The following is a 26,698-nucleotide window of genomic DNA, read 5'->3' on the forward strand; positions in this document are numbered from 1 at the left end:
CACATTAATAAGCTAAAGAATAAAAATCAAATGGCCATGCCAATAGATGCAGAATTCAGCATTTCATAAAATCACTACTCATTCATGATAAAAACTGTCAGTAAACTAGGAATAAAGGATATTTCCTCAACTTTATACAGTATATCTATGAAACAAAAACTAAAACAAACATCATGCTTAATCATAGAAGTCTAGAAACTTTGCCATTAGGATCAGGAAAAAGGCAAGGAAGTCCCCTGTAATCATTCATTTTCAACATCATACTGCAGACCTAGCTAATGCAATAAGACAAGAAAAGGAAATAAGAAGTATGCATTTTGGGAAGGAGGAACTAAAACTGCTATCTTTCCAGGGTGACATGATCATCTATTTAGAAAACTCCAAAGAATCAAAACCAAACAAACAAACAAACAAAAAACTTTCTGGAACTAGGAAGCAATTTTAGGAAGATTGCAGAATACAAGGTTAATGTACAAAATCCAGTTACTAATTACATTAGTCCATTACATTACATTAGTCCATTTACATTACAGCATTTAGTCCATTACATTAGTCCATTTACATTAGTCCATTTACATTAAAAAGTCCATTACATTACATATCTATCAATAATTAGATATATTCTTGTTGCCATTTTGTTACTTGTTTTATGGTTGTTTTTGTAGTTCTTTTCTGTTGCTTTCTTCTCTTGCTCTCTTCCCTCATGGTTTAATAGCTTTTCTAAGAGATATGCTTCTATTCCTTTCTCTTTATTTTTTGGGTATCTATTTCTGGCTTGATTTGTGGTTACCATTATGTTCATATATAAGATGTTGTATGTATAGTAGTCTCTACTACTAGATATGGTTGTTTAAGTTAGAGTCCTTTCTAAAATCACTATATTTTTTCTCCTCCTCTTCCCACATTTTATGTATATAATGTCATACTTTATATCCTTTTATTTTGTGAATGCCTTAATGGGTTTTTGTAGATATACTTGATTTTACTGCTTTGTGCTTTAATCTCTATATTGGTTTTATAAGTGATTAATTTACTACTTTTATTATATTTGCATTTACCTGTGAAATCTTTTTCTTTCCTCATTTCCTTGCTTTTGATTAATGTCTTTCCTTTCCACTCAAAAATTTCCTTTAGTGTTTTTTGTAATGCTAGTTTAATTGTGATAAATTCCTTTAACTTTTGTTTGCCTGGGAAACTCTTTATCTCTCTTTTTATTCTGAGTTATAGCCTTGCTGAGTAGAATATTCTTGGTTACAGGTTTTTACCTTTCAGCACTTAGTATATCATGTCACTCTTTTCTGGCCTGAAAAGTTTCTTCTAAAATATCAGCTGATAGCCTTATGGGGTTTCCCTTGTATGAAATCATTTTTTTTTCCTCTCTTGCTGCTTTAAAATTCTCTCTTTATCACTACTTTTTGCTATTTTAATTATGTGTCCTGGTATGGACCTCCTTAGGTTAATTTTACTGGGGGTTCTTTATTCCTCCTGGATCTGGATATCTGTTTCCTTCCCCAGATTAAAGGAAGTTTTTAGCTATTATTTCTTCAAATAAATTTTCCTCTTCCTTTTCTGTGTCTTCTACTTCTGAGATCCTTATAATGCAAATGTTACTATACTTGATGGTATCAGTGAGTTCCTTTAACCTATTCTCATTTTTTATTCTATTTTCTTTTTTCTGTTCAGCCTGTTTGCTCTCCATTACTCTTCCAGCTCATTGATTCATTCTTTTGCTTCCTCTAGTCTATTGTTTATTTGCCTCTAGTGTATTTTTAATTTCAGTTGAGTTCTTCATATTGATTGACTTTTTAAAGTATACTCTGTCTCTTGGTTGAGGGTCTCACTGAGGTCTTCCACCCTTTTCTGAAATCTAGTAAGTATCTTCATGATTACTTTGAATTCTTTACTTAGGCATGTTGTTTATCTCCATTTCATTTAGCTCTTTTACTGTCACTTTGTCCTATTCTTTCATTTGGGACATATTCCTTTGTCTCCTTACTTTGTCTAACTCTGTGTTTTTTTCTGTTTATTAGGAAACTCAGTTATGTCTGCTTGAAAGTAGTGGCTTATGAAGAAGAGGCCCTGGAAGTCCTGTCGTGCAATGTCCTTTGTTCACTAGAACAAAGTACCTCTGTACTTCAGAGGTATCTTCTGTGTGAGTTGTTTATGCTCTGCTGTTGTGGCTGAGCTTCATTTGCCTTCAGTCCAGTCATCTGCAGTGGCCCACTTTGCTTCTTGTGGTCTGGCTTTGGTTTCTATGCTGTTAAGGGGTCAGTCTGGGGCTTTCATGGGCTTGTAGTTGGTCCTTGCCAGCTGTCAGATCAGATGCCAGCTTTCAGCCTGTTTGCCAGTGCTGTGATGGTATGGAACTACGGGGTAATCTTGCTGCCTTGTCCTTTGAAAGGCTTTTGTTGGGGGGAGGGACCTGCAGAGAAACCAGATGTCAGCCCTTAGTTTGTTGTTTTGGCTGTAGGAGTGCCGATCTATAGGGTGCTCCCCCTACCTTGTTTCCTGAGAGGCTTTATTTGGTGAGCAGGGCTGGCATTCAGAACGGATATCTGTCCCTAGTTCATTTGCTGGGACTGCATATGGCACTCTTTCTACACTGTCAGTTATAAAGTTTAGCTTCTGGGGCTGTAGCCAAACTGATACGCAAGTGGTTGTCGTCTTCTTTCTCCAGGGCAAAAGTCACTTTGGAGTGGCACCAGTCCCTACTAAGGCTGCTTGCAAGATTAGGCAGAGACACAGTGACATTTTAGGAAAACTATTCATTGACGTCTTGAACTAAATATGAAGGCTGTTTGATAAGATCTCACTGTGGATAGTAGATCCTAACAAATATCTTGGCTAATGATAAAACAAAACAAACAAATGAACGAACAAATAAAAAACCCAAAAACTAGTTACTGAAATAAAATAGATTTAAATGCTATTAAGCATTATATGTATTTGCCCAAATTACCTGACTAGAGAGTCCAGCTGCTGCTGTCTCTGGTACATATTCAGGGTGATCTATGTCCAGATGTCCACATCTTTCTGACTCTTAGACCATCCATGAAGCTTTTGGTAGGTATTACATGCTCCCTTGCTCTAATGATCTGTTTGAAGCACTGTATTTAAGGGTTGGTAATTTTTTTGTCTGCCACTTTGGTAATATGATTAATGCAAGCTAGTAACATTTAGCAAAAAGTATGTTTAAGGGAGTCAAAATATGAAGTTAAATTTTAAATAAGCTATAAATAGCTGCACCTAAAGTAATAATGCAGGATGGAAATGACTTTAATATCTCTGAATACATAATGGCTAATACCTAAACTGGGATTAGATACCCCACTAAACCCTAAACCTAAATAATTTATAAAATGGAATTATTTGCATTAATTGCTAGAATACTAGTAACAGCAGCCTAAAACTCAAAGGACCTGGTGGTACTATGTGTGGTTCTAGAGGAGCCCATTCTTACTCAACAGTTCTTGTCAGACATGACCCTACTGGACATCTTACACTGGGTTTATCAATCCTTGCTGTATGTCAGAAGCACTTGCCTTCCACCAGCCTCTCTGCAGGCAGGAATGGCAAATGAAAACACTGTATTCATGAACTAGAAGCATTTTTGGATATGCTTGGCACACCCCACCATGTGCAGACTTTTGGTTCCATTTTTTCCCTTTCTCTTCTTTCAAGAAGCATTGCAACATAGTCACTGAGTCAGATATGTTCTAGTTCTAATTCCATTACTTAGTAGCTCTGGGCCCTCAAAAAATGGTTCACCTCTTGGAAGCTATTTCTTATTGGTAGAAAATTATAATTACACGTACCCTACAGGATTCTTGTCATGACTAAATGCATGTAGGTACAAAAATGTTTCGTTTGCAGTATTTGGCACTGAGCGGACACTATTAAATGTTAGTCATTATTTTATTTTTTCTCCTTTCATTTTCCTGCAAAGATTACCTAGAGGCATCTATTATATTCTATCAAGGCAATTAAAAATACATGTAATAGGTAATACTAATAGCTGATGCATGAAAACTATCTAAAATGAATCATTGGATTACAGATAGTCTGTACTACTTAAACTTAAGTATATATTTTAAATATACACTTCTAAAATATCCATTTTAATGTAGATTGTCATTTTATTGATACAGTCATTTGATAAAAAAACAATAGTTGGATAACAAAAGGATCCTGCATTCAGAAAAAACTCTTTCTAGATTCTATTCTGCTTCTCTGTTTCAGACAAAAGTTCTTTTCAATATTTTGAAAGGAGCAACGTTTGCTCTCTTCATCTGCCACTGAACTAGAACAAACTTCTAGTGAGTGTTCAGGTTGTTAAATTGTTTTTAAAAACTATGATGATTATATCTAGGTCCTCTTTGGTATATATTTTTTTCTGCAAGTGATTTTTGTTCAAATGTGCTTTCGGTATTCATTCTCATGGCAACTAAAATGCTGTCACAGTGTTCCCAAGATGCTGTCAATGCGACTTTGTAGTAAATAACATTATAATGTCAGTGCACGAATAAGGAAGTGACATGATGTCAAGAATGCACTCAGTGTGGTTGTATCATAAATTCAATGGAAAATGCATATTTATGGAGACCTTCTTAGGATGTCAGAGGAGAGTAATGCAGATGTTATATTACTGAGCAAAAAGAAATCAAGGCAGAGAATCTTTGTTAAAGATGATGTAAATTCTACTGAATGAAGAGAATTTCAAGTCCTGGCAGTCAAGGTGCCTTCAGATTATAAAATATTATTATATTTCCCTTGATAACTCTGGGGACTAGCCACACCCTGGCTGCCAAAGCCTGATGGTTTAGGTCCTGAGACGGTCAATGGATGTGAATTTCAGCTTCTTTTATCCTTGAATTACTGTGAATGCTACATATTTCCTACCTTTATGATGGAAATGAGGCACTTAGGCTGTTGTAATTCTATAAAGATTCCTTTCCTTCCATTCTCTCTTTTAGAATTGAGAAGAGTGGAATTGAGATCTTGGAACTTGGAAAAACAGACTTTTGTTATCAGTGGGAAGGGAGACAGAGTAAGGCCAGTGGAGATGAGGTCTGCAATGAAGGACAACACAGAGAGGGCTAATCATTTGTATTCACTATGCAACTAGTTATTTGGAGGTGAGAAAAACCCTGGAACAGTGTAAACAATCATCAGGACACCAAAAGTTTGAAGAGATTTTCAAAAGGAAAGACAGAAAACAGTAAAAATAAACTTTACATATTTCTGAACAGTATAAGAATAATGACCTTCCTTGATTAGATTGTGTTACTACTGATTATAAGCCCATCAGTTTATTCCTATTCTGGTCAGCAGCACTTTTGGTTTCCTAACTAAAAAGTGAACTCCAAATGCTAGCAAATCATTTGTCAGTATGTGTTTTTGTTTGTAAGAAGGGTTGTAGAGTGTTGAGAGATCAGTAAGCTCCATTCTGCTTATACTGAATATTAGTTATGTCATCTTCATAGATGGATGGATGTGAACTCACTTATCGTAAGGATTTTAAGTATGTATGTTACAAGACATATCAAGATGGCAAAGAGCTGTTGATGGCAAACTGATGAAGAACAATAAAATCAGAAATGTGAAAGATAATAAGCCAATTTTTGAAACCCTCTTCCTTCTTTCCTCCCTTCTTCCCTCTTTCTCTTGTTTCTTTCCTTCCCAGTCATGTTACAAATGCAACTTCAGTTCAATTAACACAGTTTAAAAGTAGTAATTATAAAGAGTAGGATGTAAGTAGTAATAATAAAGAGTAGCACAGTAGCACAAGGAAAACCTATAATGGAGATGTAAAGTGGAACCAAGAATAAGATTTAAAATCTAGAAACTAATGAACCATATGTATACTACAAGTGAGCAATAATTTTAATAGCAGTTCTCATGTTACAGAAAATACTGTTATTTCTATAACTGAGCTGGCGTCTCCCTTCCTGCCATTTGGGACCTGGATGAGATTGCCTGATGATACCACCTTCTCTATTCCTTGGCCAGTGGAATTCCAAAATCCTTCCCTAGAGTTTTGAGAATTCCCAGAGGGCTTCTATTTTATTTTCAAGTGTTAGGAAGACTTTATTTAAGGGACTGTAGCTCTGGGGGTTTTGAAAGAGGGAAGAGATTGGGCTCAACTTTTAATACAAGGAAAAGCAAGGATTTATGGTCAAGGAGCTGGGGCTTTCTAACAAGATTCTTTTTGAAGGCAGGCCAGGATGGTAAACTATTACCTGGAGATGGTAGGGCATGAAGAATTCAACCAGCTCTAGAAGGTGGGGATTCTTTCCAAACTGACTTGATAGTATTTCTGCAGAAAATGGGTGATGCAAAGATGAACATGGAGTCCCACATGGAGCACAGTATGGATATACCGCATCATCTTTATTATTTTATCTGTCGATTGACACTTAAGATGCTTCTGTATCTTGGCTAGTATAAGCCTGCTTCTTACCAGTAGAATTTTAGGGCTATATAGGTTTCTTTTCATTTTGTATTGTCTCTGACCCTTTCAGTGAAAATTTTCAGCATTCCTGTTAATCTGTTTCTTCTAAAAACTTGCCTCAAAATTCTCCAGCAACCACCTACTCCTCATTCCATAGCTACTCAGTCCCTTATTTTAAAGTTTTTGACAGCAGCCCATTCCCAGGTACCAATGTCTATAATAGTGATCTATTGATATGTAACAAATTATAACAAAATTTAGTAGCTGAAACAACAAACATCTATTATCTCCATAGATTTCTGAGGATCAGAACTCTAGAGCAGTTTAGCTGGGTAGTTCTGGTGAAGGTTTCTCATTAGGTTGCAATCAAGTGATCAGCTATGATTACAATAATATGAAAGCTTGATTAGGGCTGGAAAATCTGTGTTGAAGCTCACACGTGTGTCTGTTGGCAGGAAGCTTCAGTTCCTTGATGGCTCTTAGAGGGAAGCCTCAGCTCCTTGCTGTGTGGGCTTCTCCACAAGTGAGTAACTTTATGACATGACACTTGGATTCTTCCAAAACAAATGATCTGATAGAGGCAGAGAAAAAGAGGTGAAGACAGAGCAGAAAACCACAGTCCCTTTAGACGTAATGTCTGAAGTTACACGTTATCACCTCCACTTTATTCTGTCCCTTAGGAGTTCCTGAGTGCAGTCCACACTGAAGAGGAGACAGTTAGTTCTTTCTATTCCTTAAGGGGAAGGATATTAAAAAAATGTGTGGGGCAACTGGGTGGCTCAGTTTGTTGAGCATCTCACTTTGGCTCAGGTCACTATCTCATGGTTTGTGATTTTGAGCCCTGTGTCAGGCTCTGTGCTGACAGCTCCGTGACTGGAGCCTGCTTCGGATTCTGTGTCTCCCTCTCTCTCTGCCCCTCCCCTACTTGCACTCTGTTTCTGTCTCTCTCAGAAATAAATAAACATTTAGAAAAAAAACCCAAATTTGTGAACATTTTAAAAACCACATGCCCTATAAAAGATACTATTTTTTGTTGTTTTCAAGATTTGTTTTATCATTGGTTTTCAGAAGTTGGATATTGATGAGCCTAACTATGGTTTCCTTTGTGGTTCTTTTCTTTGGTATAAGTTGAGTCTCTTGAATTTATATGCTAAAGTTTATTTCATAACTTTAGGGAACTTGCAAACATCATTTCTTCAGATCTTTTTTTTTGCATTCTTTTCTCATTTTCATTTTTTTTAAGTTTTTTTTAATGTTTATTTTTGAAGGAGAGAGAGGCAGAGTGTGAGTGGGGGAGGGGCAGAGAGAGAGGGAGACACAGAATGGGAAGCAGGCTTCAGGCTCTGAGCTGTCAGCACAGAGCCAGACGCGGGGCTCGAACCCACGAACTGTGAGATCATGACCTGAGCCAAAGTTGGACGTGCAACCTACTGAGCCAGCCAGGCGCCCCATCTCCTTTTCATTTTTGAACTCTCTTTGCCTTTTTTATGTTCTCCCATCGATTTCTGAGGTTTTATTACTTTTTATTCAATTGTTTTTCTTTTTGTTTGTTTTGGTTGAGTAGTTTCTATGGATTTATATTTAACCTCAGTAATTCTTAATTTTTCCTTCCCAGCCAGAACTTCTTTGAGCTTACCGTCTGAACTATGATTTCTTTTTCGTGGTCACTTCTGGTTCCAACAACTTACTGGTTGTCCAGGGAGAGGGTTGTTTTCAATCTTGTGACTGTTGTTTCTCTTTCAAGCCAGGTTGAGTCTAAAGTGAAACTCATTACCTTCCTCACCAAAATACTCTCCCCATAAAGCATTTGATATTAGCAGATTTTTCTAAGGAAATGAGTGGACTGCAAAGAAATTTATACTATAAGAACATAACTTTCACCTGATTACTATTAAAATTCCTTTAGATTTTGGCATATTTTTAACAGTAGCTTTAGTCCCAAAGCTCCTCTGTCTTTTCTTCCTTTCTTCTCCTCCAATATCCATTAATTAATTAATTAATTAATTAATTTTTTGCTTCATGTCAAAACAACTTACCTTTTTTGTACACTAACAAGTTCCTTAGATCCCCTTTCTTTTCCATTTTGATCACTCAAGTCAGACAGATATTTAAGGTATTTTCCAAAACATGTATGTTCTTCCATTAAGAGGATTTCTGATACTCTAAAAATTATAATATTCATCATATTACATCCAAAAGAAATTGCCTTCTTGGTGTCAGCAGACCAAGATGCCTCCATGCAATGCCTTAGGGGAAAGGTCATCTTGCAGAGCCAAGGGGATAGGCCACCACCTAGAGCCGAGAGAGTAATACTGACATCCCAGTTGTACGAGGGGGCGGAGTATTGAGCTGAAGAGGATTATTCTTAAGTCTTAAGACGTAATGGAATTTGCCTTGCTAGGATTTAGACTTCCTTGGTGCTTAACACCTATTTTGCCCATTTTTCCCTTTTGGAATGGGAATGTCTATACTGTACTTGTCTCACCATTGTAATGTGTAAATACGTAACCTGTTGTTTCAACAGATTCATGATTGGAGAGGAATTTTGCTTCAGGATGAATCATAACCTGAGTCTTACCCTTATCTGATTTAGATATATTTAGATGACATTTTGGACTTGGAATTGATGCTGGAATGGGTTATGTCTTTTGGAGCTGTTAGTATGGATGAATGTATTTTGAATGTAATATGGGCATAAATTTTGGGGGTCAGAGGGTAGAATGTTACAAAATGAATCGTGTTCCCTGAATTCAGATGTTGAAATCTTAATCTCCAACATGACTGTATTTGAACATGGGGCCTTTAAGGAGGTAATTAAGGTTAAATAAGGTTATAAGGGTAGTGCCCTACTCCAATAGGAATAATGTTTCTAAGAGAAGAGGAAGAGACAACAGAACTCCCTCTATCCATGCACATATATATGAAGAAAAAGCCATGTGAGGATAAAATGAGAAAGGGGTTGTATATAAAGCAAGATGAGAGATCTCACCAGAAATCAACCCTATTAGTACCTTGATCGTGGACTTCAGCTTCCAAAACTGTGATGAAATAAATTTATCTTGCTTGAATCCCTCAGTCTTTTTTTTTTTTTTTTCATGTTTACTTATTTTTGAGGGAGAGAGAGCACAAGCAGGGGAGGGGCAGAGAGAGAGGTGGACAGAGGATCTGAAGCAGTCTCCTCACTGACAGCAGAGAGCCCTATGCAGGGCTCAGACTCACAATGCATGAGACCATGACCTGAGCTGAAGTTGGATGCTTAACAGACAGAGCCACCCAGGCACCTCAAGCCCCTCAATCTTTGTATTTTATTGTGGTAGCCGTGGCAGACTAATATAGTAAGTTTTCATTTTTGGGGGGTAAATATTTAAAAGATGGATTGCTGGGTTATATAGTATGGGTATGTCTAACTGAATGAGAAAAAGATAAACTGTTTTCTGCAGTGCCTGTAATATTTTCATCCCCACCAACAATATATGGGATCCTATTTAGTTTGTGTTTTCACCAGCACTTGATTTGTCAGTATTTTATGTCACTTTATACACCATTCTCATAGGGTGTATAGTAGTATCTCATTGTGGTTTTAATTTGCATTACACTACTGGCTAATCATGTTAAACATATTTTTATCACCTTACTTGGCATTTTGTATTTTCTTTGGTGAAGTTTTTCATGTCTTTTTCACAGTTTATAATTGATTGTTTGCTTTCTTATTGTTGTATTTTGACCACTTGTGATGTACACTGGATATGAGTTCTTTGTAAACATGTTCTTCCAGTTTGATGCTTATTTTTCCTCTAAACAGGGTATTTCACAGAACAAAACTTTTAAGTTTGATGACATTCTGTTTATCAATATTCTTTTTGCTTTGTGTTATATTGAAGAACTCTTCACCTAATCATGAAGATTTTCTTAAATGATTTTTTCTAAAAGTTTTAGTTTTCTGTGTTAGGTTTAGATCTGTGATTCTTTTCGAGTTAATCTTAATATAAAATGTAAGGATAGTTTGAGATACATTTTGTGCAAATTATGTACAACTGGTCCAACATTATTTGTTGAAAAGACATACCTTTATTGAATATCTTTTGTGTGTTAATCAGACATGAAACTGATATATTTATATGTTCCTGTTTCTGGATTCTATATTCTATTTTTTTTTATGTTTATTTATTTTTGAGAGAGAAACAAAGTGGAAGCTGGCAGTGGGGGTGGGGGGGTTGCTGGTGGGGAGAGAGATGGAGACACAGAACTTGAAGCAGGCTCCAGGCTCTGAGCTGTCAGCACAGAGCCTGATGCAGGGCTCAAAGCCATGAACTGTAAGATCATAATCCTGAAGTAAAAGTTGCCAAATATTTTCAAAAATTGTTTCTCAGTATTATAGTGATGCTATATGAATCATAGAAAGTATGCCAGAACGTTAAAGGCTGTTGCAGTCTGAAATGTTTTCAATCTGTCATTTACATATTTTTATTTGGCATATGTTTAGGCTAATTTTCTTATGCCTGGTGTAGGAGTTCTACTAAAACTATATGGAATGCAGTGTCTCTGAACTAATGTATAAATGAAAGCATTATATATAGCTCCTTTGCCCTGCTGGGGAAGCTTTCCAGGTGAATGTTGTTTCCCCTGTGAGCAGAAGTACAGAACTAATAAACTCCATGTTTCCTCAGGGATAAAAGCAGCTGAATGTGGAATTTTAGGAGACAGACCATAAAAGTGCCATGTTGATGATTTGACTTTTAAATCTGATAAGCTACATGGTTAGTTAACCCAAGTAAATATGACATAAATATCTTTTTTTTATCTTCTTACAGAATTAACAGTTATCAATTTTGTGTCTCAGAGGATTATTCTTAAAAATCCGTACGTCAGATTTAAAAAGTCAAAACATAATTACTGTATTGATTTGGTTCTTAATCACTAAAAATACTGTACATGGTGTTATTAAATATAATCAGCATTTATGTCCCCATTCACACAACTTGTAAGTAATAATGCTGCTTCTGCTGCTGATAAGTTTTTCAAGGTGTTATTATAATGATTACATCAGTGAATAAATGTAGTCTTAATATTGTGCCTGACACATAGCAAGCCAAAGAAGTAATGTTTATTATTGTTATCTCATTTTGTGTGTTTGTTACTGTTTCTTTATGTAATGAATTATCAATAGTTTTGAAGTATGTGTGAGGTATTTTGATTTTATATATATTTTAGAAAGAAGAATCTATATAATGAGATTCAAACACACTGCAATTTTGTTGGGATTCTGTAAGAAAGTAAATATCCTGATTAGATAAAAACCTCCAAAAAGGTTCAGTTTTTTAGTTCATCAAACAGGCTGTGAGACTTGTAGACACATGCACACACAAAAAAATAGTAATAGAATTATCCATACAGTTTTCATCTCATTTAGACATTATGTGGACAAGCAGGTAAACCTCATTTAGAAATCAGCAATTAGTATGCAGCAGTTTGCTTGCTTAAAACCTCTTCATTTGTAATGAAGCTAATTAATCACATCCACAAAGCTAAAATTGGGTCACAGGATAGTAGGATATTCTAGAACAAGGAGATAATGTCATCACGATTTGTTAGGGTTAAATAGTATACTCAGAGTGTCACATGTCACTTCTCCAGGCATTTTGTAAACACACTGCAAGGTGTTAATAGTTTAGTGTTGTCACCAGGTGTATTTTTTCTCATCAGATTTTCCCAAAGTACAATTTACATAGAATGAAATGCATAGATTATATATGTATAGCTGAATAAGTTTTGACACGTTATATGACTGTGTGGCCCCTGTGAACAATACTTTACATACCTTTCCATCATCCCCAAAGTCCCCTTGTGTTCATTTTTTGTCATCCTTTTTTATCCCCAGTGCCAAGCAACCAGTGATCTGTTTTTTTGGTCACTTAGTTTTACTTGTTCTGGAATTACAAATAAATGGATTCATACGATGTGTGACTTCCTTTACTCAACAGTATTTTTGATATCCATCTATGGTATTATATGCATTAATATTCCATTCTGTTGTTCTGTAGTCTCTCTTTATATGAATAGACCAGTTTATCCATTCACCTTTTGAATTGGGTTGTTTCCAGTTTGGGGCTATTATGAATAAAGCTGCTGTGAATATTCATTTACAAGTTTTTGTATATACATAAACATTTCTTTCTCTTGGGTAAATAAGTAGGGATAGAACTAGTGGGTCATATGTACTAAGTTTATGTTTACATTTATAAGAAAGAAATTCACAGAGTGGTTATGACCTTCTCACAAACAATATACATGTTTTGTCATAGTGTGTGGCTTTCTTTTACATTCTTACAGTGGTGTATTTAAAGAGCAGAAATTTTTAAATTTGAGGCTATCCAATCGATCAATTTTTCTTTTTTTTACTGTTAGTGTATTTTGTCTACCCTAAGGTTGTGAAGGTGATTTCTCATATTTTCTTTTAGATGTTTAGGTAATTTAGCTTTTATATTTAGGTCTATTGTCTGTTTAAATATAATTTTTTTGCTTGGTGTTTTCTTATGAATACCTACTCATTTTAATGGTACATTTTTGAAAGGAATTGTCCTTTCCCCATAGAACTACATTGACATCTTTGACCAAAATGAATAGATGTTTTTGTGTCTGTCTATTTTGGGACTCAGTAATGTTCTTTTTATGTAGATATCTATCCTTACCCGGATATGAATGTTTTGAATATTACAAATTTGAAGTTAACTTTTGAAATTAGATACTATAAGTCCAACTTTGTTCTTTTGCAAAATTATTTTTGGCTTTCTACTAATTTTATCTACATATAATTTTAGAAAGAGTCTGTCAATTTTTTTGAAAAAATTGGGGTGCCTGGGTGGCTCAGTCGGTTGAGTGACTGACTTCAACTCAGGTCATGATCTCGCGGTCTGTGGGTTTGGGCCCTGCGTCGGGCTCTGTGCTGACAGCTCAGAGCCTGGAGCCTGCTTCTGATTCTATGTCTCCCTCTCTCTCTGCTCCTCCCCCGCTCATGCTCTGTCTCTCTCTGTCTCAGAAATAAATAAACTTAAAAAAAAATTTTTTTTTAATTAATTTTGTTTTTTTTAGAGAGTGAGAGAGAATGCAAGCAAGAGGAGGGGGAGAGTGGGGGGGGAGGGAGGGAGGGAGGGAGAGAGAGAGAGAGAGAGAGAGAATATGAATCTTAAGCAGACTCCACACTCCCGTGGACCCTGATGCAGGGCTGTATCCCACGGCCCTGGGATCATGACCTGAGCTGAAATGAATAGTCAGACGCTTAACTGACTAAGCCACCTAGACATCCCCCCAAAAATTGCTGAAATTTTGATTGGGATAGCATTGAATCTATATAGTAATTTTCAGAATAATTAATCTATTAGCCACAATCGAAACTTCAATTTTATGAATATTGTCTTTTCAGGTTATTTAGAACCCTTCCTTTGTCTTATCAATGTATATTTTTCAATTGTTCAGATTGTTCACTTATTCTAATGCTGTATAAAAACCTCAGAGTTTGAAGTTTTAAAGCAGACTTTATTTTGTTCATGAATGTGCAATTTGAGCAAGGCTTAGAGGGGAGAGTTTATCAGTATTCCACTCAGTATGAGCTGTGGTATCTTAAAGGCAGGAGGATGGAATCATTTGAAGGCTCATCACTATAGATCTTGCAGTTGGTACTAGCAGTCACCTTGATGTCATCTGTGGCTGTCAGCCAGAGCACTGGCACACATCCTGTCTGTGTACTGTGGGATTCCTCACTAACTTGTGGCTGAGTTTCAAGTGAGAGCTAGGTCAAAGTTGATGCCTTTTTATGACCTATCTATGAAAGTCACATGCCATCATTTTTATCATATTCTATTAGAGAAGTTTTGTCATAATCTATTAGGAAGTTTCACTGCCTGTAGGAAGGAAGCACAGATTCTCCTTTGGTGGAAGGAGTGGTCTAAATCACATTGTAAGAAGTGCTTGTAGTGTCAGATACATTATTGCATTCATTTGGGAAAATAAAATCTACTTTATTAGTGTAGAGGTCTTTCACACATATTTTGTAAGTATTTTAGGACTTGATCCTCTTGTAAATTATAATATTTTTTGTTCTAGTATTTAGAATAAAATTGTGTTTTTGTACCTTAGTAGTTTGATAAATATATTGTTTTTTGGACATTTTCAAGAGAACTGTTAGAAAGGAAAACATGAGCATAACAAGGATGTAAACAGGAGTTCAATAAAAATTTTAGCAGTCTAGAGATGGCATTTTGGTGATGGCATTTTGGGCTACTAATTTTGTACTTGCCTGTTGGTTCTACATGTTGGGCTCTAGCCACTCATTTAAATTGTTAGCTGCTTGTTTTGAGAATGAAAATGGAAAACTTTTTGATACCTCTCTTCTCAGAAAGCGTGTATAATCTTGCTTATATGCGTAGGTTTTCTATGCTACAAATAATAGAAAATTTCATATTTAAATATGCCAGGAAGGGGTACCTGGGAGGCTTAGTTGGTTAAGTGTCTGACTCTTGATTTCAGCTCAGGTCATGATCTTGCAGTTTGTGAGTTAAAGTCCCACATTGGGCTCCAAGTGAACAGCACAGAGCCTGCTTGGGATTCTCTCTCTCTCCTTTTCTTTCTGCCCTCCCCCACTCGTGTGCGTGAGATTGCGTGTGCTTTCTCTCGCTCTCTTTTTCTCTAAATAAATAAATAAACTTAAAAAAATAAAAATGTCAGGAAAAATCTTGATAGCTGCGTAAAGATATTAGTATGTCTCATTAATTGAACAGTTTCATTTTGGTTAAAAATAGTAAGAAAAAGACTTAAGTTTGTATATCAAGTATTCCTTTTCTTTTGGCAAGATATCAGACATACTCTGTAAGGTTTTGGTGACCTTGGATTATAAGAATAACTTACTTTGATAATTATGACATACTTCCAGCTGTTAAAATCTCTGGCCTAATCTGTATGAAAACATCAATCTCGTGCAGTCCAGTGTATGCCTCCATTTCCCCTTTAGTTTTGGGCATTGGCTATTAGCAGAAAAGGGTGAAGATCTTGTTAAGGTGGTATCTACTGCAACCATCAGTCTGATAGATGTCTAAACGTGGATCCTTGTGTGAGGCCTAAGTGATCTTCCTATGCTCCCCATGGGGAACTTTGCACCGTGCAGTATAAGCAGAGGCAACGTACAGTCCTAAATTTTAGGGGAAGACTTACATTCTTGCTTCCAGCTTTATATACTTGTGTCTCTTACCACTTCTCTGCCTGTAATAGGACACAATTTAGAAGTGGTTACTTTCTAGATGATCCAGCATTGCTATCTTCCATATTGTTAACTTGTCTCGCAGGAAATTAATATATCCTTGTCAAGCAAATAATAATAATTCAGTTTACCATAATGATGCCTCTTTTTTCCATTATAGAATGTTTTGGTCTTCCACCTGCATTCACACATCTCCAGGAATGAAGATTTATATTTTTACTTATGCCCTAGGAAAAATATGCAAGGTGTTCCTTCTTGTAGGGCCCTCAGCCTCTATGAGTAATTTGCTTGGAGTCTCCTTACTTGAGTCTGGTAGGAAATAATCCTCTTCATGTAGGATAAAGGAAAATACCACCATATTCTTTTTGGGTTGATACCTTGCTGCTATGAATTCCCTGATTTATTTTGTCAATTTTAAATAATCTTTTTATGTAGGTTGGAGGTGAGTTATGGATGGTGGTTGAAGGACTGTTTTGGTCACTTTTTAAAAATCATAGTGGAAATGTCTTATTCTCTTTCTGCCCTTAGTTTTTGTTCTTGTTAGAAATATTGTGATGGCATAAAATGTTCCACTCAGAATTCTCTTACTTAGTTTACAAGATAAAGTCTGCTAACAAGAGACTGCAAATGATTCCCCTATACCTGTTGTTTACTTTTTTTATTCACGGAAATTTGTATCCCCTTCTACATTTAACATGCTTTTCTACATTAAGTATTGGTTTGTTTATTATTCTTACTTGTATTGAACTATGGCAGTATATTTTTTCAATATTAGTAAAGTTAAATTCTAAGTGTTAACAAAAGTTTAGCGCCATACCTCTAAAAGGTTCATGAGTGAGCCTCTGCGCAATAGTGGGAAACAACTGTGTATGCTGTACCGAGTGGACCTTCGGATCCAGCAGAAAGAATAGTTGAAAGGACATAACTATAGACCTGGCTTGGCTACTTTCTGGTTTCATGACCTCTAGGCCATCAAGTAAGCATTCAATTTCTTCCTCTGTGAAGTGACCCTTTGTGTTACTACCAGTTTTCAATACCATGATTTTAAGTTTTCCAAGAAAGACTTTACTTTTATAAGAAAATAAATTTTCCCAGTGTTTTTGAAAAAAGAATCTTAGTTCTTAGTAGTGTAAACTTGACTGTAATTAGCTTGGTTTGTGAGTTTTTTTTTTTTTTTTAAGCTGTGTCACAATAAAATCCAAAACTGTTTCATATGCATCTTTATCCGCATGACCAGCTCAGTACCTGGGAACATACTGGGTACACAATGTATGCTTATTAAAGGAAAGAGTAAATAAATACATTTCACTTGGAGTGACATTCTGGGATTTTCCTAGTTTTCTATTATGCGGTATTAGTAATTTCCTCTAAGTGAATAGATTTATGTATGTATCATTGATATCTTTTGCCTGTGATTCATTATTATGTAAACAGTATGAAGTTCATTCTCTACCAAATGTATACTTATGTGATATTTAGAACAATATATTTGGTTTTCACATTAATATACACCAACTGAAAAGTATTGAGGGTTATATATATGTGCATCAGTGATTATATATGAAGGAATTTAATTTTAATTCAATCCTCCTAAAATTATTTTTTAAATATACTCTTTTTATTTAATAAGAGATGATTTTAGGAATATTTTATCAAGTAAAAATAGATTGTGGCATTTGTGATTTGCTCTCCTTTGGGTGCTTCTAAAGCCCTCCCATTTACTATCACTTTGATAGATTGTATAGCTTCTGTCATTGCGTCTTGACACCTGAAGATTATTTCTACAAATTAGGCTCCAATGGAGAAATAGATATATGATATTTCAAAAAAGAAGTCCTTTGTGACCTATGCAGTTCAGTACTATCTTCGGATTTATAACAACTTTGTGGAGAAGAATCAATAACTTTAACTTGATTCTAATAATAAACACTTTGTTTTGATGAAGAAAATTCCACTTACTTTATGTTCCAAAAGGATAACATTAGACAAGCTATTTTCTCCGAGGTATATAAAGGAGTCATTCTAAGCATTAAAGTCAGAAGCAAATTCATTGATCCTGAAAGTTGGCCTAAGGCATCTCCTAAAAACTATCATAAATCCCATTTGTGTTTATTTTTATAGTTCATCTCAGCAGAATTTTTCCAAAAACAAAACAAAACATGATTGACGTTCAATCCAGTTGTGAACTTCTGAGCTTCAGGCTAGAATGCCTTTAACCTTAGGAGGTGAGCTGTCTTCACACTTGTATGAGTCTACAGAATTTATAGCTCTTTCCTCCACTTTTCTCCAAAGAGGTTAGTCTCATCTCAGGAAGCAGATCCTTGCTTAGTGAATGAGTAAGGTTGGTAGTTAGAGTTAAGCCCTTGATATGTCTCAGTTTTGAAGACTCCAGTGTTTCCAAACCTCTAGCAAAGTCAGCTCTTCAGAGTCCACTGAAGGCTATTAAACCTTGTTATTAACAACTCTTATTGTATATACTGTCTATTAGTCCTTAGTATTTTGCTGTCTGAGAAACTTTATCTTTCATCTCTCATTATTGTAGGAGGCACTTGAGGGGACATTAACTCCAACCTGATAAATTTTTTTCTAAATCACTCTATCTCCTTTCCTACAGCCTCAGACATTATTCATTACAGTATCTTTAAACAAACCTCCCATACCAGACACAGATGGCTTTTTGATTTAAAGACTGATCCTGAGGGAAGAATTATGTTTTCATACCTAAAAACATAGCATCTGGGAATTTCATGGTATTTTAGGTTAATATTCCTTCCCAAGAGATACTATGGACTGTAGCCAAAGTGATTATTTAAAGAATTAAGAGAACTCTGTGCCTATTTTGAAAAGGAGGTGCAATAAAGAAATGTTTATACTACCAGATACATAAAATATTAAAAAGAAGAAAATAATGAGGCATTTTATTGAACTTTTATAAGGACAGATTGACAATAGAATGGAAGTGTATAGGAAAGTAATTTGTAATAGAAGGAGGAATAAGAAATTGATATAAGAGCTGTACATTAGCTAGAAATGGAAGGAATAGGGTTTTTAAAATAAATGACATTAGGAAAATTGGAAAAATATTTGGAATCATGCCTCTCTCATGAAAATAGTATATTTCAAGTTAATATTAAGTAACTGAATGTAAAGCAACAAACAGCAATATAGATGAATACTTAATCTGTGAACAGTATTTTTAAAATATGGAATCCTTTTTTCTGTCTCAAAGAGGAAAAGATATGTAGTTGTAATTACATAAAGTTATAAAGCAGTGTGCTTCAAAAGTTGACATTTTTAATATATAAAGTTCATACAAATCAATAAGACAAAACCCATTAAGGACCAATGTAGACACCGTAAAGACAATGAACAGAAACATTGTAAAAATAGAAATACATATTACCAATAAATACATGAAAATTTGCCACAAATGCAGTAAAAGATTAAAATGAACAACAGAAAATAAAAAGCAATAGTAAGATTTAAAAATGTCTGCTGAATTAAAAATGTGCTTAAAATATAATAATGCTAGGGGCATTTGGGTGGCTCAGCCAGTTAAGTGACCAACTCTTGATTTTGGCTCAGGTCACGATCTCATGGTTTGTGGGTTCGAACCCTGTGTTGGGCCCTGCGCTGACAGCACGGAGTTTGCTTGGGATTGTCAGTCTCCCTCTCTCTGCCCCTCTCATGCACACACTCTCTCTCTCTTTCAAAAATAAGTAAACATTTAAAAGAATGGTATAATGTTAATGAAGTCATGGTAAGATAGTTTCATACATACTACTAATGGAAGTGTAACACTTAAAGTTAATTTGTAACACTGAAAGGTAATGGAAATATGCATCAGTATTTTAAGTGCACTCACTCTTACCCAGTGATTCTTTTCTAAGACTCTAGCCTAAAGAAAAATGCAAAGAAAGATATCCATTTCAATATTATTTATAATGATAAAATTGCAGAAATAATTTGGATATTCAATACTTGAGTGGCTAAATAAAGTATGGTATTCCAATATGAAATAGTATTATGTAGCTTTTAATAAATATATTTGTAAGAAGAATATCTTATTGAGATGGAAAATGTTCATGCTCTAATGTTATATGAGAAAAGGATATAGCATGCTGTGTTGAAAATCTATAAGCATACTTTTGTACTCAATTCAATTAGGTAAACCCACGGAAGTATAATTATTATGTATACATATTTTAATGCTTTTCGTACATATTGTGCAATCTCTATCCAGAAAGATTATGGTAAATTGTATGCTTATCAAACAGTATATATATCTTCTCACATGCATGTCTATTTCCCCCAGTCAAGGTATTAAGAGTCTTTTTTTCCTGTTTGCCAATACTTAGGTGAAAGCAGTGCTTTATTATTTATAATTAAACTTAAATTGAGGTTTCCATATTTTATAACTTTTTCTGTGCATATATGAGTTGCCTGTTTGGGATTTATACATTTAGTATGTATTTTATTTTTTTTTCCTTTTTTATTGGTAAGAATAATACATATTAATGGGAACATGCCTGATCTCATGTTTCTCTACAATTTTACATGAGTCAAGATTTAATAGTGGAGCTTGAATTATTTTCGAATTGATTCAATGTATGTTTTTGAAAATACTTTTATTTACAGAGCACTCTTCAAGATGCTGTTTGGATGATGCATCTGAATATGGCATAGTTCTTAACTAAAACTGGCTATAATATAAACAGAGAAATAGATGTAAACATAAAGTGCTAAGCCAATACAGAGTCATGCTGTTAATACTGACTTTGAATATGAAGGATGATTTAATTGATTTATTCTTAAGCTGAACCTTAAAAGGCAGCAAAATGAAGGTTGTTCCATACTGAAGACCGCATGCAGTGAGAGGAAAAGCACCTGTGGTAAGGCCAAGTGGTATGTCTCCTAGAGAGATCTGACTTTTCATCCTTTCAGTCCGTAAGTTGTGTTCACCTTGCGAAGTCTTCACTTTACGGATATGGACTCTCAGGTGTCAAGATTCAGATACTCTATAATATTAGTGTGCTTAGAAGTAATTGTATTCAGGGAAGCTAATGTACTGTCAAAGGTCAGAAAAACCTAAACAGAGAAACAAAATCAGGACTTCAGTTTGTTCATTTATAATAAGAAATGTAAAAGTGAATTAGGTATTTGTGTTGCTCAAACCAGTGCATTCAGTAGTATTAAGCATGCTATACTGAATGGCTTGGATACTCCTACAATGAATGGAATCAGAACAAGGATATTAGTCTTAAGATTCATTGTTTAATAGCACTGTGCTACAATGTGCTACTATGTTCCTGCAAGTTATGATCAATGTTTACTTCTATGTAAAGCTTTTGGCCAGTAGTTCATATCTGGGCCCTGGTAGAAACTAAATGCCTATATATAGAACACCAACGAAATCTGCATTCTTAATAGCCCATAAGTGAGCTGGATATCACTCAATTCACCAAGCCACAAGTTTTAACAAGCAAAGAGGTATTTTATCATTAAGTTGGGATATATAAGATCACATTTAGGCTGATTCTTAAGGCTGGAATAAAATTCAAAAGCATGTAGCTGATATTCTCTATGAACCTCTTCATCTTCTCTTGCCATATTTCCCTTAATCCTTTCCTTCTTAATTAGGAAATTATATTTTTTAAGCTAATTGAAAGGATTAGAAACCAGACATGGCAGATAAGTAGTGTTGGGAAACAATTCTTCATGACATTTCTGCATGTCTTGGGTCGGCTTTTGTTCTGGACTGTCTTTACTATGATGCTTGTAAAGCAAGCAACCTTAGAAAATAGAAATACTCTCCCCCTCCAGGACAGAGGAAAGATTTGATCCCTGACCATGATAATGAAGATAGTATCTTCTTTATATGCAAAGATGAGTAAGGTTTTCTAATAGTTTCCTTGATTTCTAATAGTTCCTAGGATTTCCTCAGTTTGGAATTCCTCAGCCGTGACACAGATTTAGAGCAAGGTTTTCTAATAGTTCCTTGAAACACTAGGATTTCCTCAGTTTGGAATTGCTCAGCCATGACACAGATTTACTGTGTATACAGCTACCAACTGGGTCACTCCATGTCATCTCTGTTGTATTTGGAGGGCATGGGTGACCAAAATGGACATAAAGCTCATGCTGCTTGCTGTGATGTGAGTAATGATAAGAAGTCTTGTCCTCTGTTGTTATCAAAGTTACCATGAAACATGTCTTCTGTTAGCTTAAAAGTAGGGTAAAATCTCAGCCCCTTAAAAGTTCTTGAGAAGGTAGAGGGTTAAGTCTAAGAGAGCACTCAAGTTTTCATCACTGATGACTGGAAGTTTTGTTACTTGGTTTTGTTCACGTGTGGGAAGCACACATGTAAATGGTTTCATTTACAGTGAAAAAATTCATTGGGCTAGAGAGCATTATCCACTGAGCAGATTGTTGGGTGCTGAAAAACTAAATTTTGGGATTCTTGAGTTTAAAATATGAGCAAAGTGTCCAGCTTTAAATGTTTGAAAAACATTTGGGAAACTCTTGATAGAAATGTGGAACACTTGAGTGAATCATCTGCATAAAAAATGTAGATAAAGCCTAATGAAGTAAATGCATTCCTAAAATTATCTTATAATCTTCCTCAAGAATACATTTGGCTCTAACATGTATCTTCAATGAAGGTAGGGATTTTAATAGCTTTGCTATTTAGTATTTCACAATTATATTTTTTCTTACAGAATTAGGATGTGGCTGATAGCCAATGGGTAATCAGTTGCCAAAACCTCTCAATTCTATCTTCATATCATCTCTCAAATCTGTCTTTTTCTCTTGATTTGCATTGCTCCACTATGGAATTAATCCTTTACTCCTTCTCATTTAGATACTTTAAAAAGCCTGTAATGACTTCCTTCTCTTTGGTCTCAACTCTTGTCTACTTCTTGAACTCAAGATACTCCATTTTTATGCAAGATCCATACTGGCCATGTCACTTGTGTTTTTATAAACCTTTGAAATTTTTTCATTGCCTGATTTATAGAACCTGACTTAACTGGATTATCAAGGTTCTCAAAAAAATGTGGTCCTCTTTGATTTCCTTCTAGGTTTCTGACCTCATTTTATTGCACACTGTTATTCTCTGAGACAATTAGACTATGTGAAAATTTTTCTTAATCATTCTGATTTATGATACTAATCTAATTTTTGTCTTTTGATTGTTATTGATTACTATTAAGATTTCTGTTTATTCTTACATATTATGGGTTTCTGGAAATTACTTTATTAAGCTTTACATACATAAAGTGCCTATTATGGTATATTGTACATGTTAAGCACACAGAAAAATTTACATAATGAATGAACAAATTTGGTTTATATAATAATTGCTATATGTAAACATTAAGAGATACTAAGTTATTCTCATTCATTGATCAATTGAATACGCTAGTCTTGATGTTTACAAAGTTATATCTTAATTAGTGTATAGGTATCTGCACATATATACATACTTACTTATATATTTTTATTTGAAGTCTCTGTATTTATAATATACCCTAACCCCCACAGGTCAAAATCATTGATTTTCTAAGAGTCAATGTTTTATTGCCTAAACTCACATATGAAAGTAATGGAGAAATAGTTTCAGCTTATTCTGAAGTATGTTGAGAAAAGATTGATGAAAATATACCACCAACTTATGTTTTAGGTAGATGGGAATGAGATATGACAGGAAACATTGGAAATCCTGTGTGATTTAGATATGTGAAAATCTAGAAAACCTTAAAGATTTCCAGAATACTTTAAAATAATGTTTCTGAGGGGGTGCTACACAATTAATTTATAGAGCTAAATGGATGAAACTGTCTAAAGTGTATACAACATGTGCTGTTGTATCACCAGACTTTTAGCACAAAGAGAAGTTCACATAGGTAGTCTGTAACTGTGCTTTTAAGTCTCAAATTAGTTACATAAATCTAGGAGGAAGCCGTATTAGACACTGCACACATGCATAAATCATGCAAATTCTTTTGATGTAAAGAGTGAACATTTAGCAATTTTGGAAAACATAGATTCTCAATGACACTGTAGAAGAATGGATTAATTATAATAGTCACAATATTTTCTGTGGAATATTATCACATATTTAAATGGAGTTACTTGATTGTTGCTCTTTAGGTCAATGGATTCATTATTAGGAAATATAAAATTTTTTAAGTTGTTTACAGCAACAAATTATAAACATTGTTTTATTTTACTTGAGAGGCGTATGATCTAGGGAATACAAATATCTCATATATATAATTTTCAATGTGTCAATAATTCTTTATTAAAAAATTCCTTAGCACATATATTCTGGCTATGTTACATAAAAATCTGATGATATTTACTATCTGTGGATTAAAAATGCCATCCTTTTGGAATAGAATAACTTTGGGTTTTTGGCAATATAATGATTCTATTATTAAACTAATGAATAAAATATATTATTTAGGGGTGTCTGTGTGGCTCATTTGGTTAAAGTGTCTGACTCTTGATTTTGGATCAAGTCATGACCTCGTGATTCATGAGATCAAGCCCTGCATTGGCAGCACAGAACCTGCTTGGGATTCTCTCTCTCCCTCACTCTCTGCCCATCCCCTGTGTGCATGCTCTCCCTCTCTCTCTCTCTCTCTCTCTCTCTCTCTCTCTCTCTCTCTCTCTCGCCTTCTCTCTCTCGCTCTCTCTGAAAATGAATAAATAAACTTAAAAAATATTATTTATCATACCACTATTGGATTTCAGGTTCTTAAATAATGTATAACCTTTAATAAAGCCACAAAAGCAATGGTTCCTGTCCTCTTTTTATAGACATAGAAACTGGCTTGAGGGTGATATAATGAAGTTAAGATTACACAATTACTTAAGTGTTCAACTCAGGCTTTGAACTGATATCTATTAGGCTATTTGATTTGCTTTTAAGCTTGAATGCAGATAGCAAATGGTGATCACTGTGGTGTTGATGTTTCTAAAGAGAGAGGCCCTCTTAATAGTAGGTGAATTTGAAGGCTTTACAATTTTATTTAGGTATGAGTTGGCATACATTTCAAGTCAGGTGTATTAGGGTTAGCCACAGAGATAGAATCAGTAGGGGGGTGCCTGGGTGGCTCAGTTGGTTGAGTGTCTGACTTTGGCTCAGGTCATGATCTCGCGGTCCGTGAGTTCGAGCCCCACCTCGGGCTCTATGCTGACAGTTCAGATTCTGGAGCCTGCTTCAGATTCTGTGTCTTCCTCTCTCTCTGACCCTCCCCCATTCATGCTCTCTCTGTGTCTCAAAAAATAAATAAATGTTAAAAAAAATCTTAAAAAAAAAAAGAAACAATCAGTAGGATATACTTGTGGCTATTCAAGTTGACACATAAAATTAACCATAATACCAGAACAAATACATATTTTTGACAACTACCTGAAGTCATTGCCTTGAAAGAGTATATATATTTTGATAGAATAAATAAAGGGAAAAAAGATAGTAATAGATGAATATAGAGATAATAAGTAATAAAAATAGACAATAAATAAAGGGTAAGATTATTTGTTTTTGACCTAATTCACCATAAGGTATAAATGACTGTTATGTTAAATTAATATTGATTAAATATTCCAAAAGAAATTCGCTTTTATTTTATTTTTTTTTTATGAAATTTATTGACAAATTGGTTTCCATACAACACCCAGTGCTCATCCCAAAAGGTGCCCTCCTCAATACCCATCACCCACCCTCTCCTCCCTCCCACCCCCCATCAACCCTCAGTTTGTTCTCAGTTTTTAACAGTCTCTTATGCTTTGGCTCTCTCCCACTCTAACCTCTTTTTTTTTTTTTTTTCCTTCCCCTCCCCCATGGGTTCCTGTTAAGTTTCTCAGGATCCACATAAGAGTGAAACCATATGGTATCTGTCTTTCTCTGTATGGCTTATTTCACTTAGCATCACACTCTCCAGTTCCATCCACGTTGCTACAAAGGGCCATATTTCATTTTTTCTCATTGCCACGTAGTACTCCATTGTGTATATATACCACAATTTCTTTATCCATTCATCAGTTGATGGACATTTAGGCTCTTTCCATAATTTGGCTATTGTTGAGAGTGCTGCTATGAACATTGGGGTACAAGTGCCCCTATGCATCAGTACTCCTGTATCCCTTGGGTAAATTCCTAGCAGTGCTATTGCTGGGTCATAGGGTAGGTCTATTTTTAATTTTCTGAGGAACCTCCACACTGCTTTCCAGAGCGGCTGCACCAATTTGCATTCCCACCAACAGTGCAAGAGGGTTCCCGTTTCTCCACATCCTCTCCAGCATCTATAGTCTCCTGATTTGTTCATTTTGGCCACTCTGACTGGCGTGAGGTGATACCTGAGTGTGGTTTTGATTTGTATTTCCCTGATAAGGAGCGACGCTGAACATCTTTTCATGTGCCTGTTGGCCATCTGGATGTCTTCTTTAGAGAAGTGTCTATTCATGTTTTCTGCCCATTTCTTCACTGGGTTATTTGTTTTTCGGGTGTGGAGTTTGGTGAGCTCTTTATAGATTTTAGATACTAGCCCTTTGTCCGATATGTCATTTGCAAATATCTTTTCCCATTCCGTTGGTTGCCTTTTAGTTTTGTTGGTTGTTTCCTTTGCTGTGCAGAAGCTTTTTATCTTCATAAGGTCCCAGTAATTCACTTTTGCTTTTAATTCCCTTGCCTTTGGGGATGTGTCGAGTAAGAGATTGCTACGGCTGAGGTCAGAGAGGTCTTTTCCTGCTTTCTCCTCTAAGGTTTTGATGGTTTCCTGTCTCACATTTAGGTCCTTTATCCATTTTGAGTTTATTTTTGTAAATGGTGTGAGAAAGTGGTCTAGTTTCAACCTTCTGCATGTTGCTGTCCAGTTCTCCCAGCACCATTTGTTAAAGAGGCTGTCTTTTTTCCATTGGATGTTCTTTCCTGCTTTGTCAAAGATGAGTTGGCCATACGTTTGTGGGTCTAGTTCTGGGGTTTCTAT

General features: G+C 35.2%; 1 long non-coding RNA gene and 1 other non-coding gene across 2 annotated transcripts; both read left to right on the forward strand.

The window, feature by feature from the left end:
• The first annotated feature begins 1,375 nt into the window (after positions 1–1,375).
• Positions 1,376–21,655, forward strand: LOC115502243. The gene is made up of 3 exons (XR_003965025.1): positions 1,376–1,455; positions 15,226–15,235; positions 21,646–21,655. It is a non-coding gene; the product is annotated as an uncharacterized LOC115502243 (long non-coding RNA).
• A 3,158-nt stretch (positions 21,656–24,813) lies between these two features.
• TRNAQ-UUG lies at positions 24,814–24,898 on the forward strand. Its single transcript has one exon. It is a non-coding gene; the product is annotated as a tRNA-Gln (tRNA).
• Positions 24,899–26,698: the final 1,800 nt, after the last annotated feature.

Source organism: Lynx canadensis, chromosome A2 (assembly GCF_007474595.2).
Source record: "Lynx canadensis isolate LIC74 chromosome A2, mLynCan4.pri.v2, whole genome shotgun sequence".
In the NCBI taxonomy this organism is placed as follows: Eukaryota; Metazoa; Chordata; class Mammalia; order Carnivora; family Felidae; genus Lynx; species Lynx canadensis.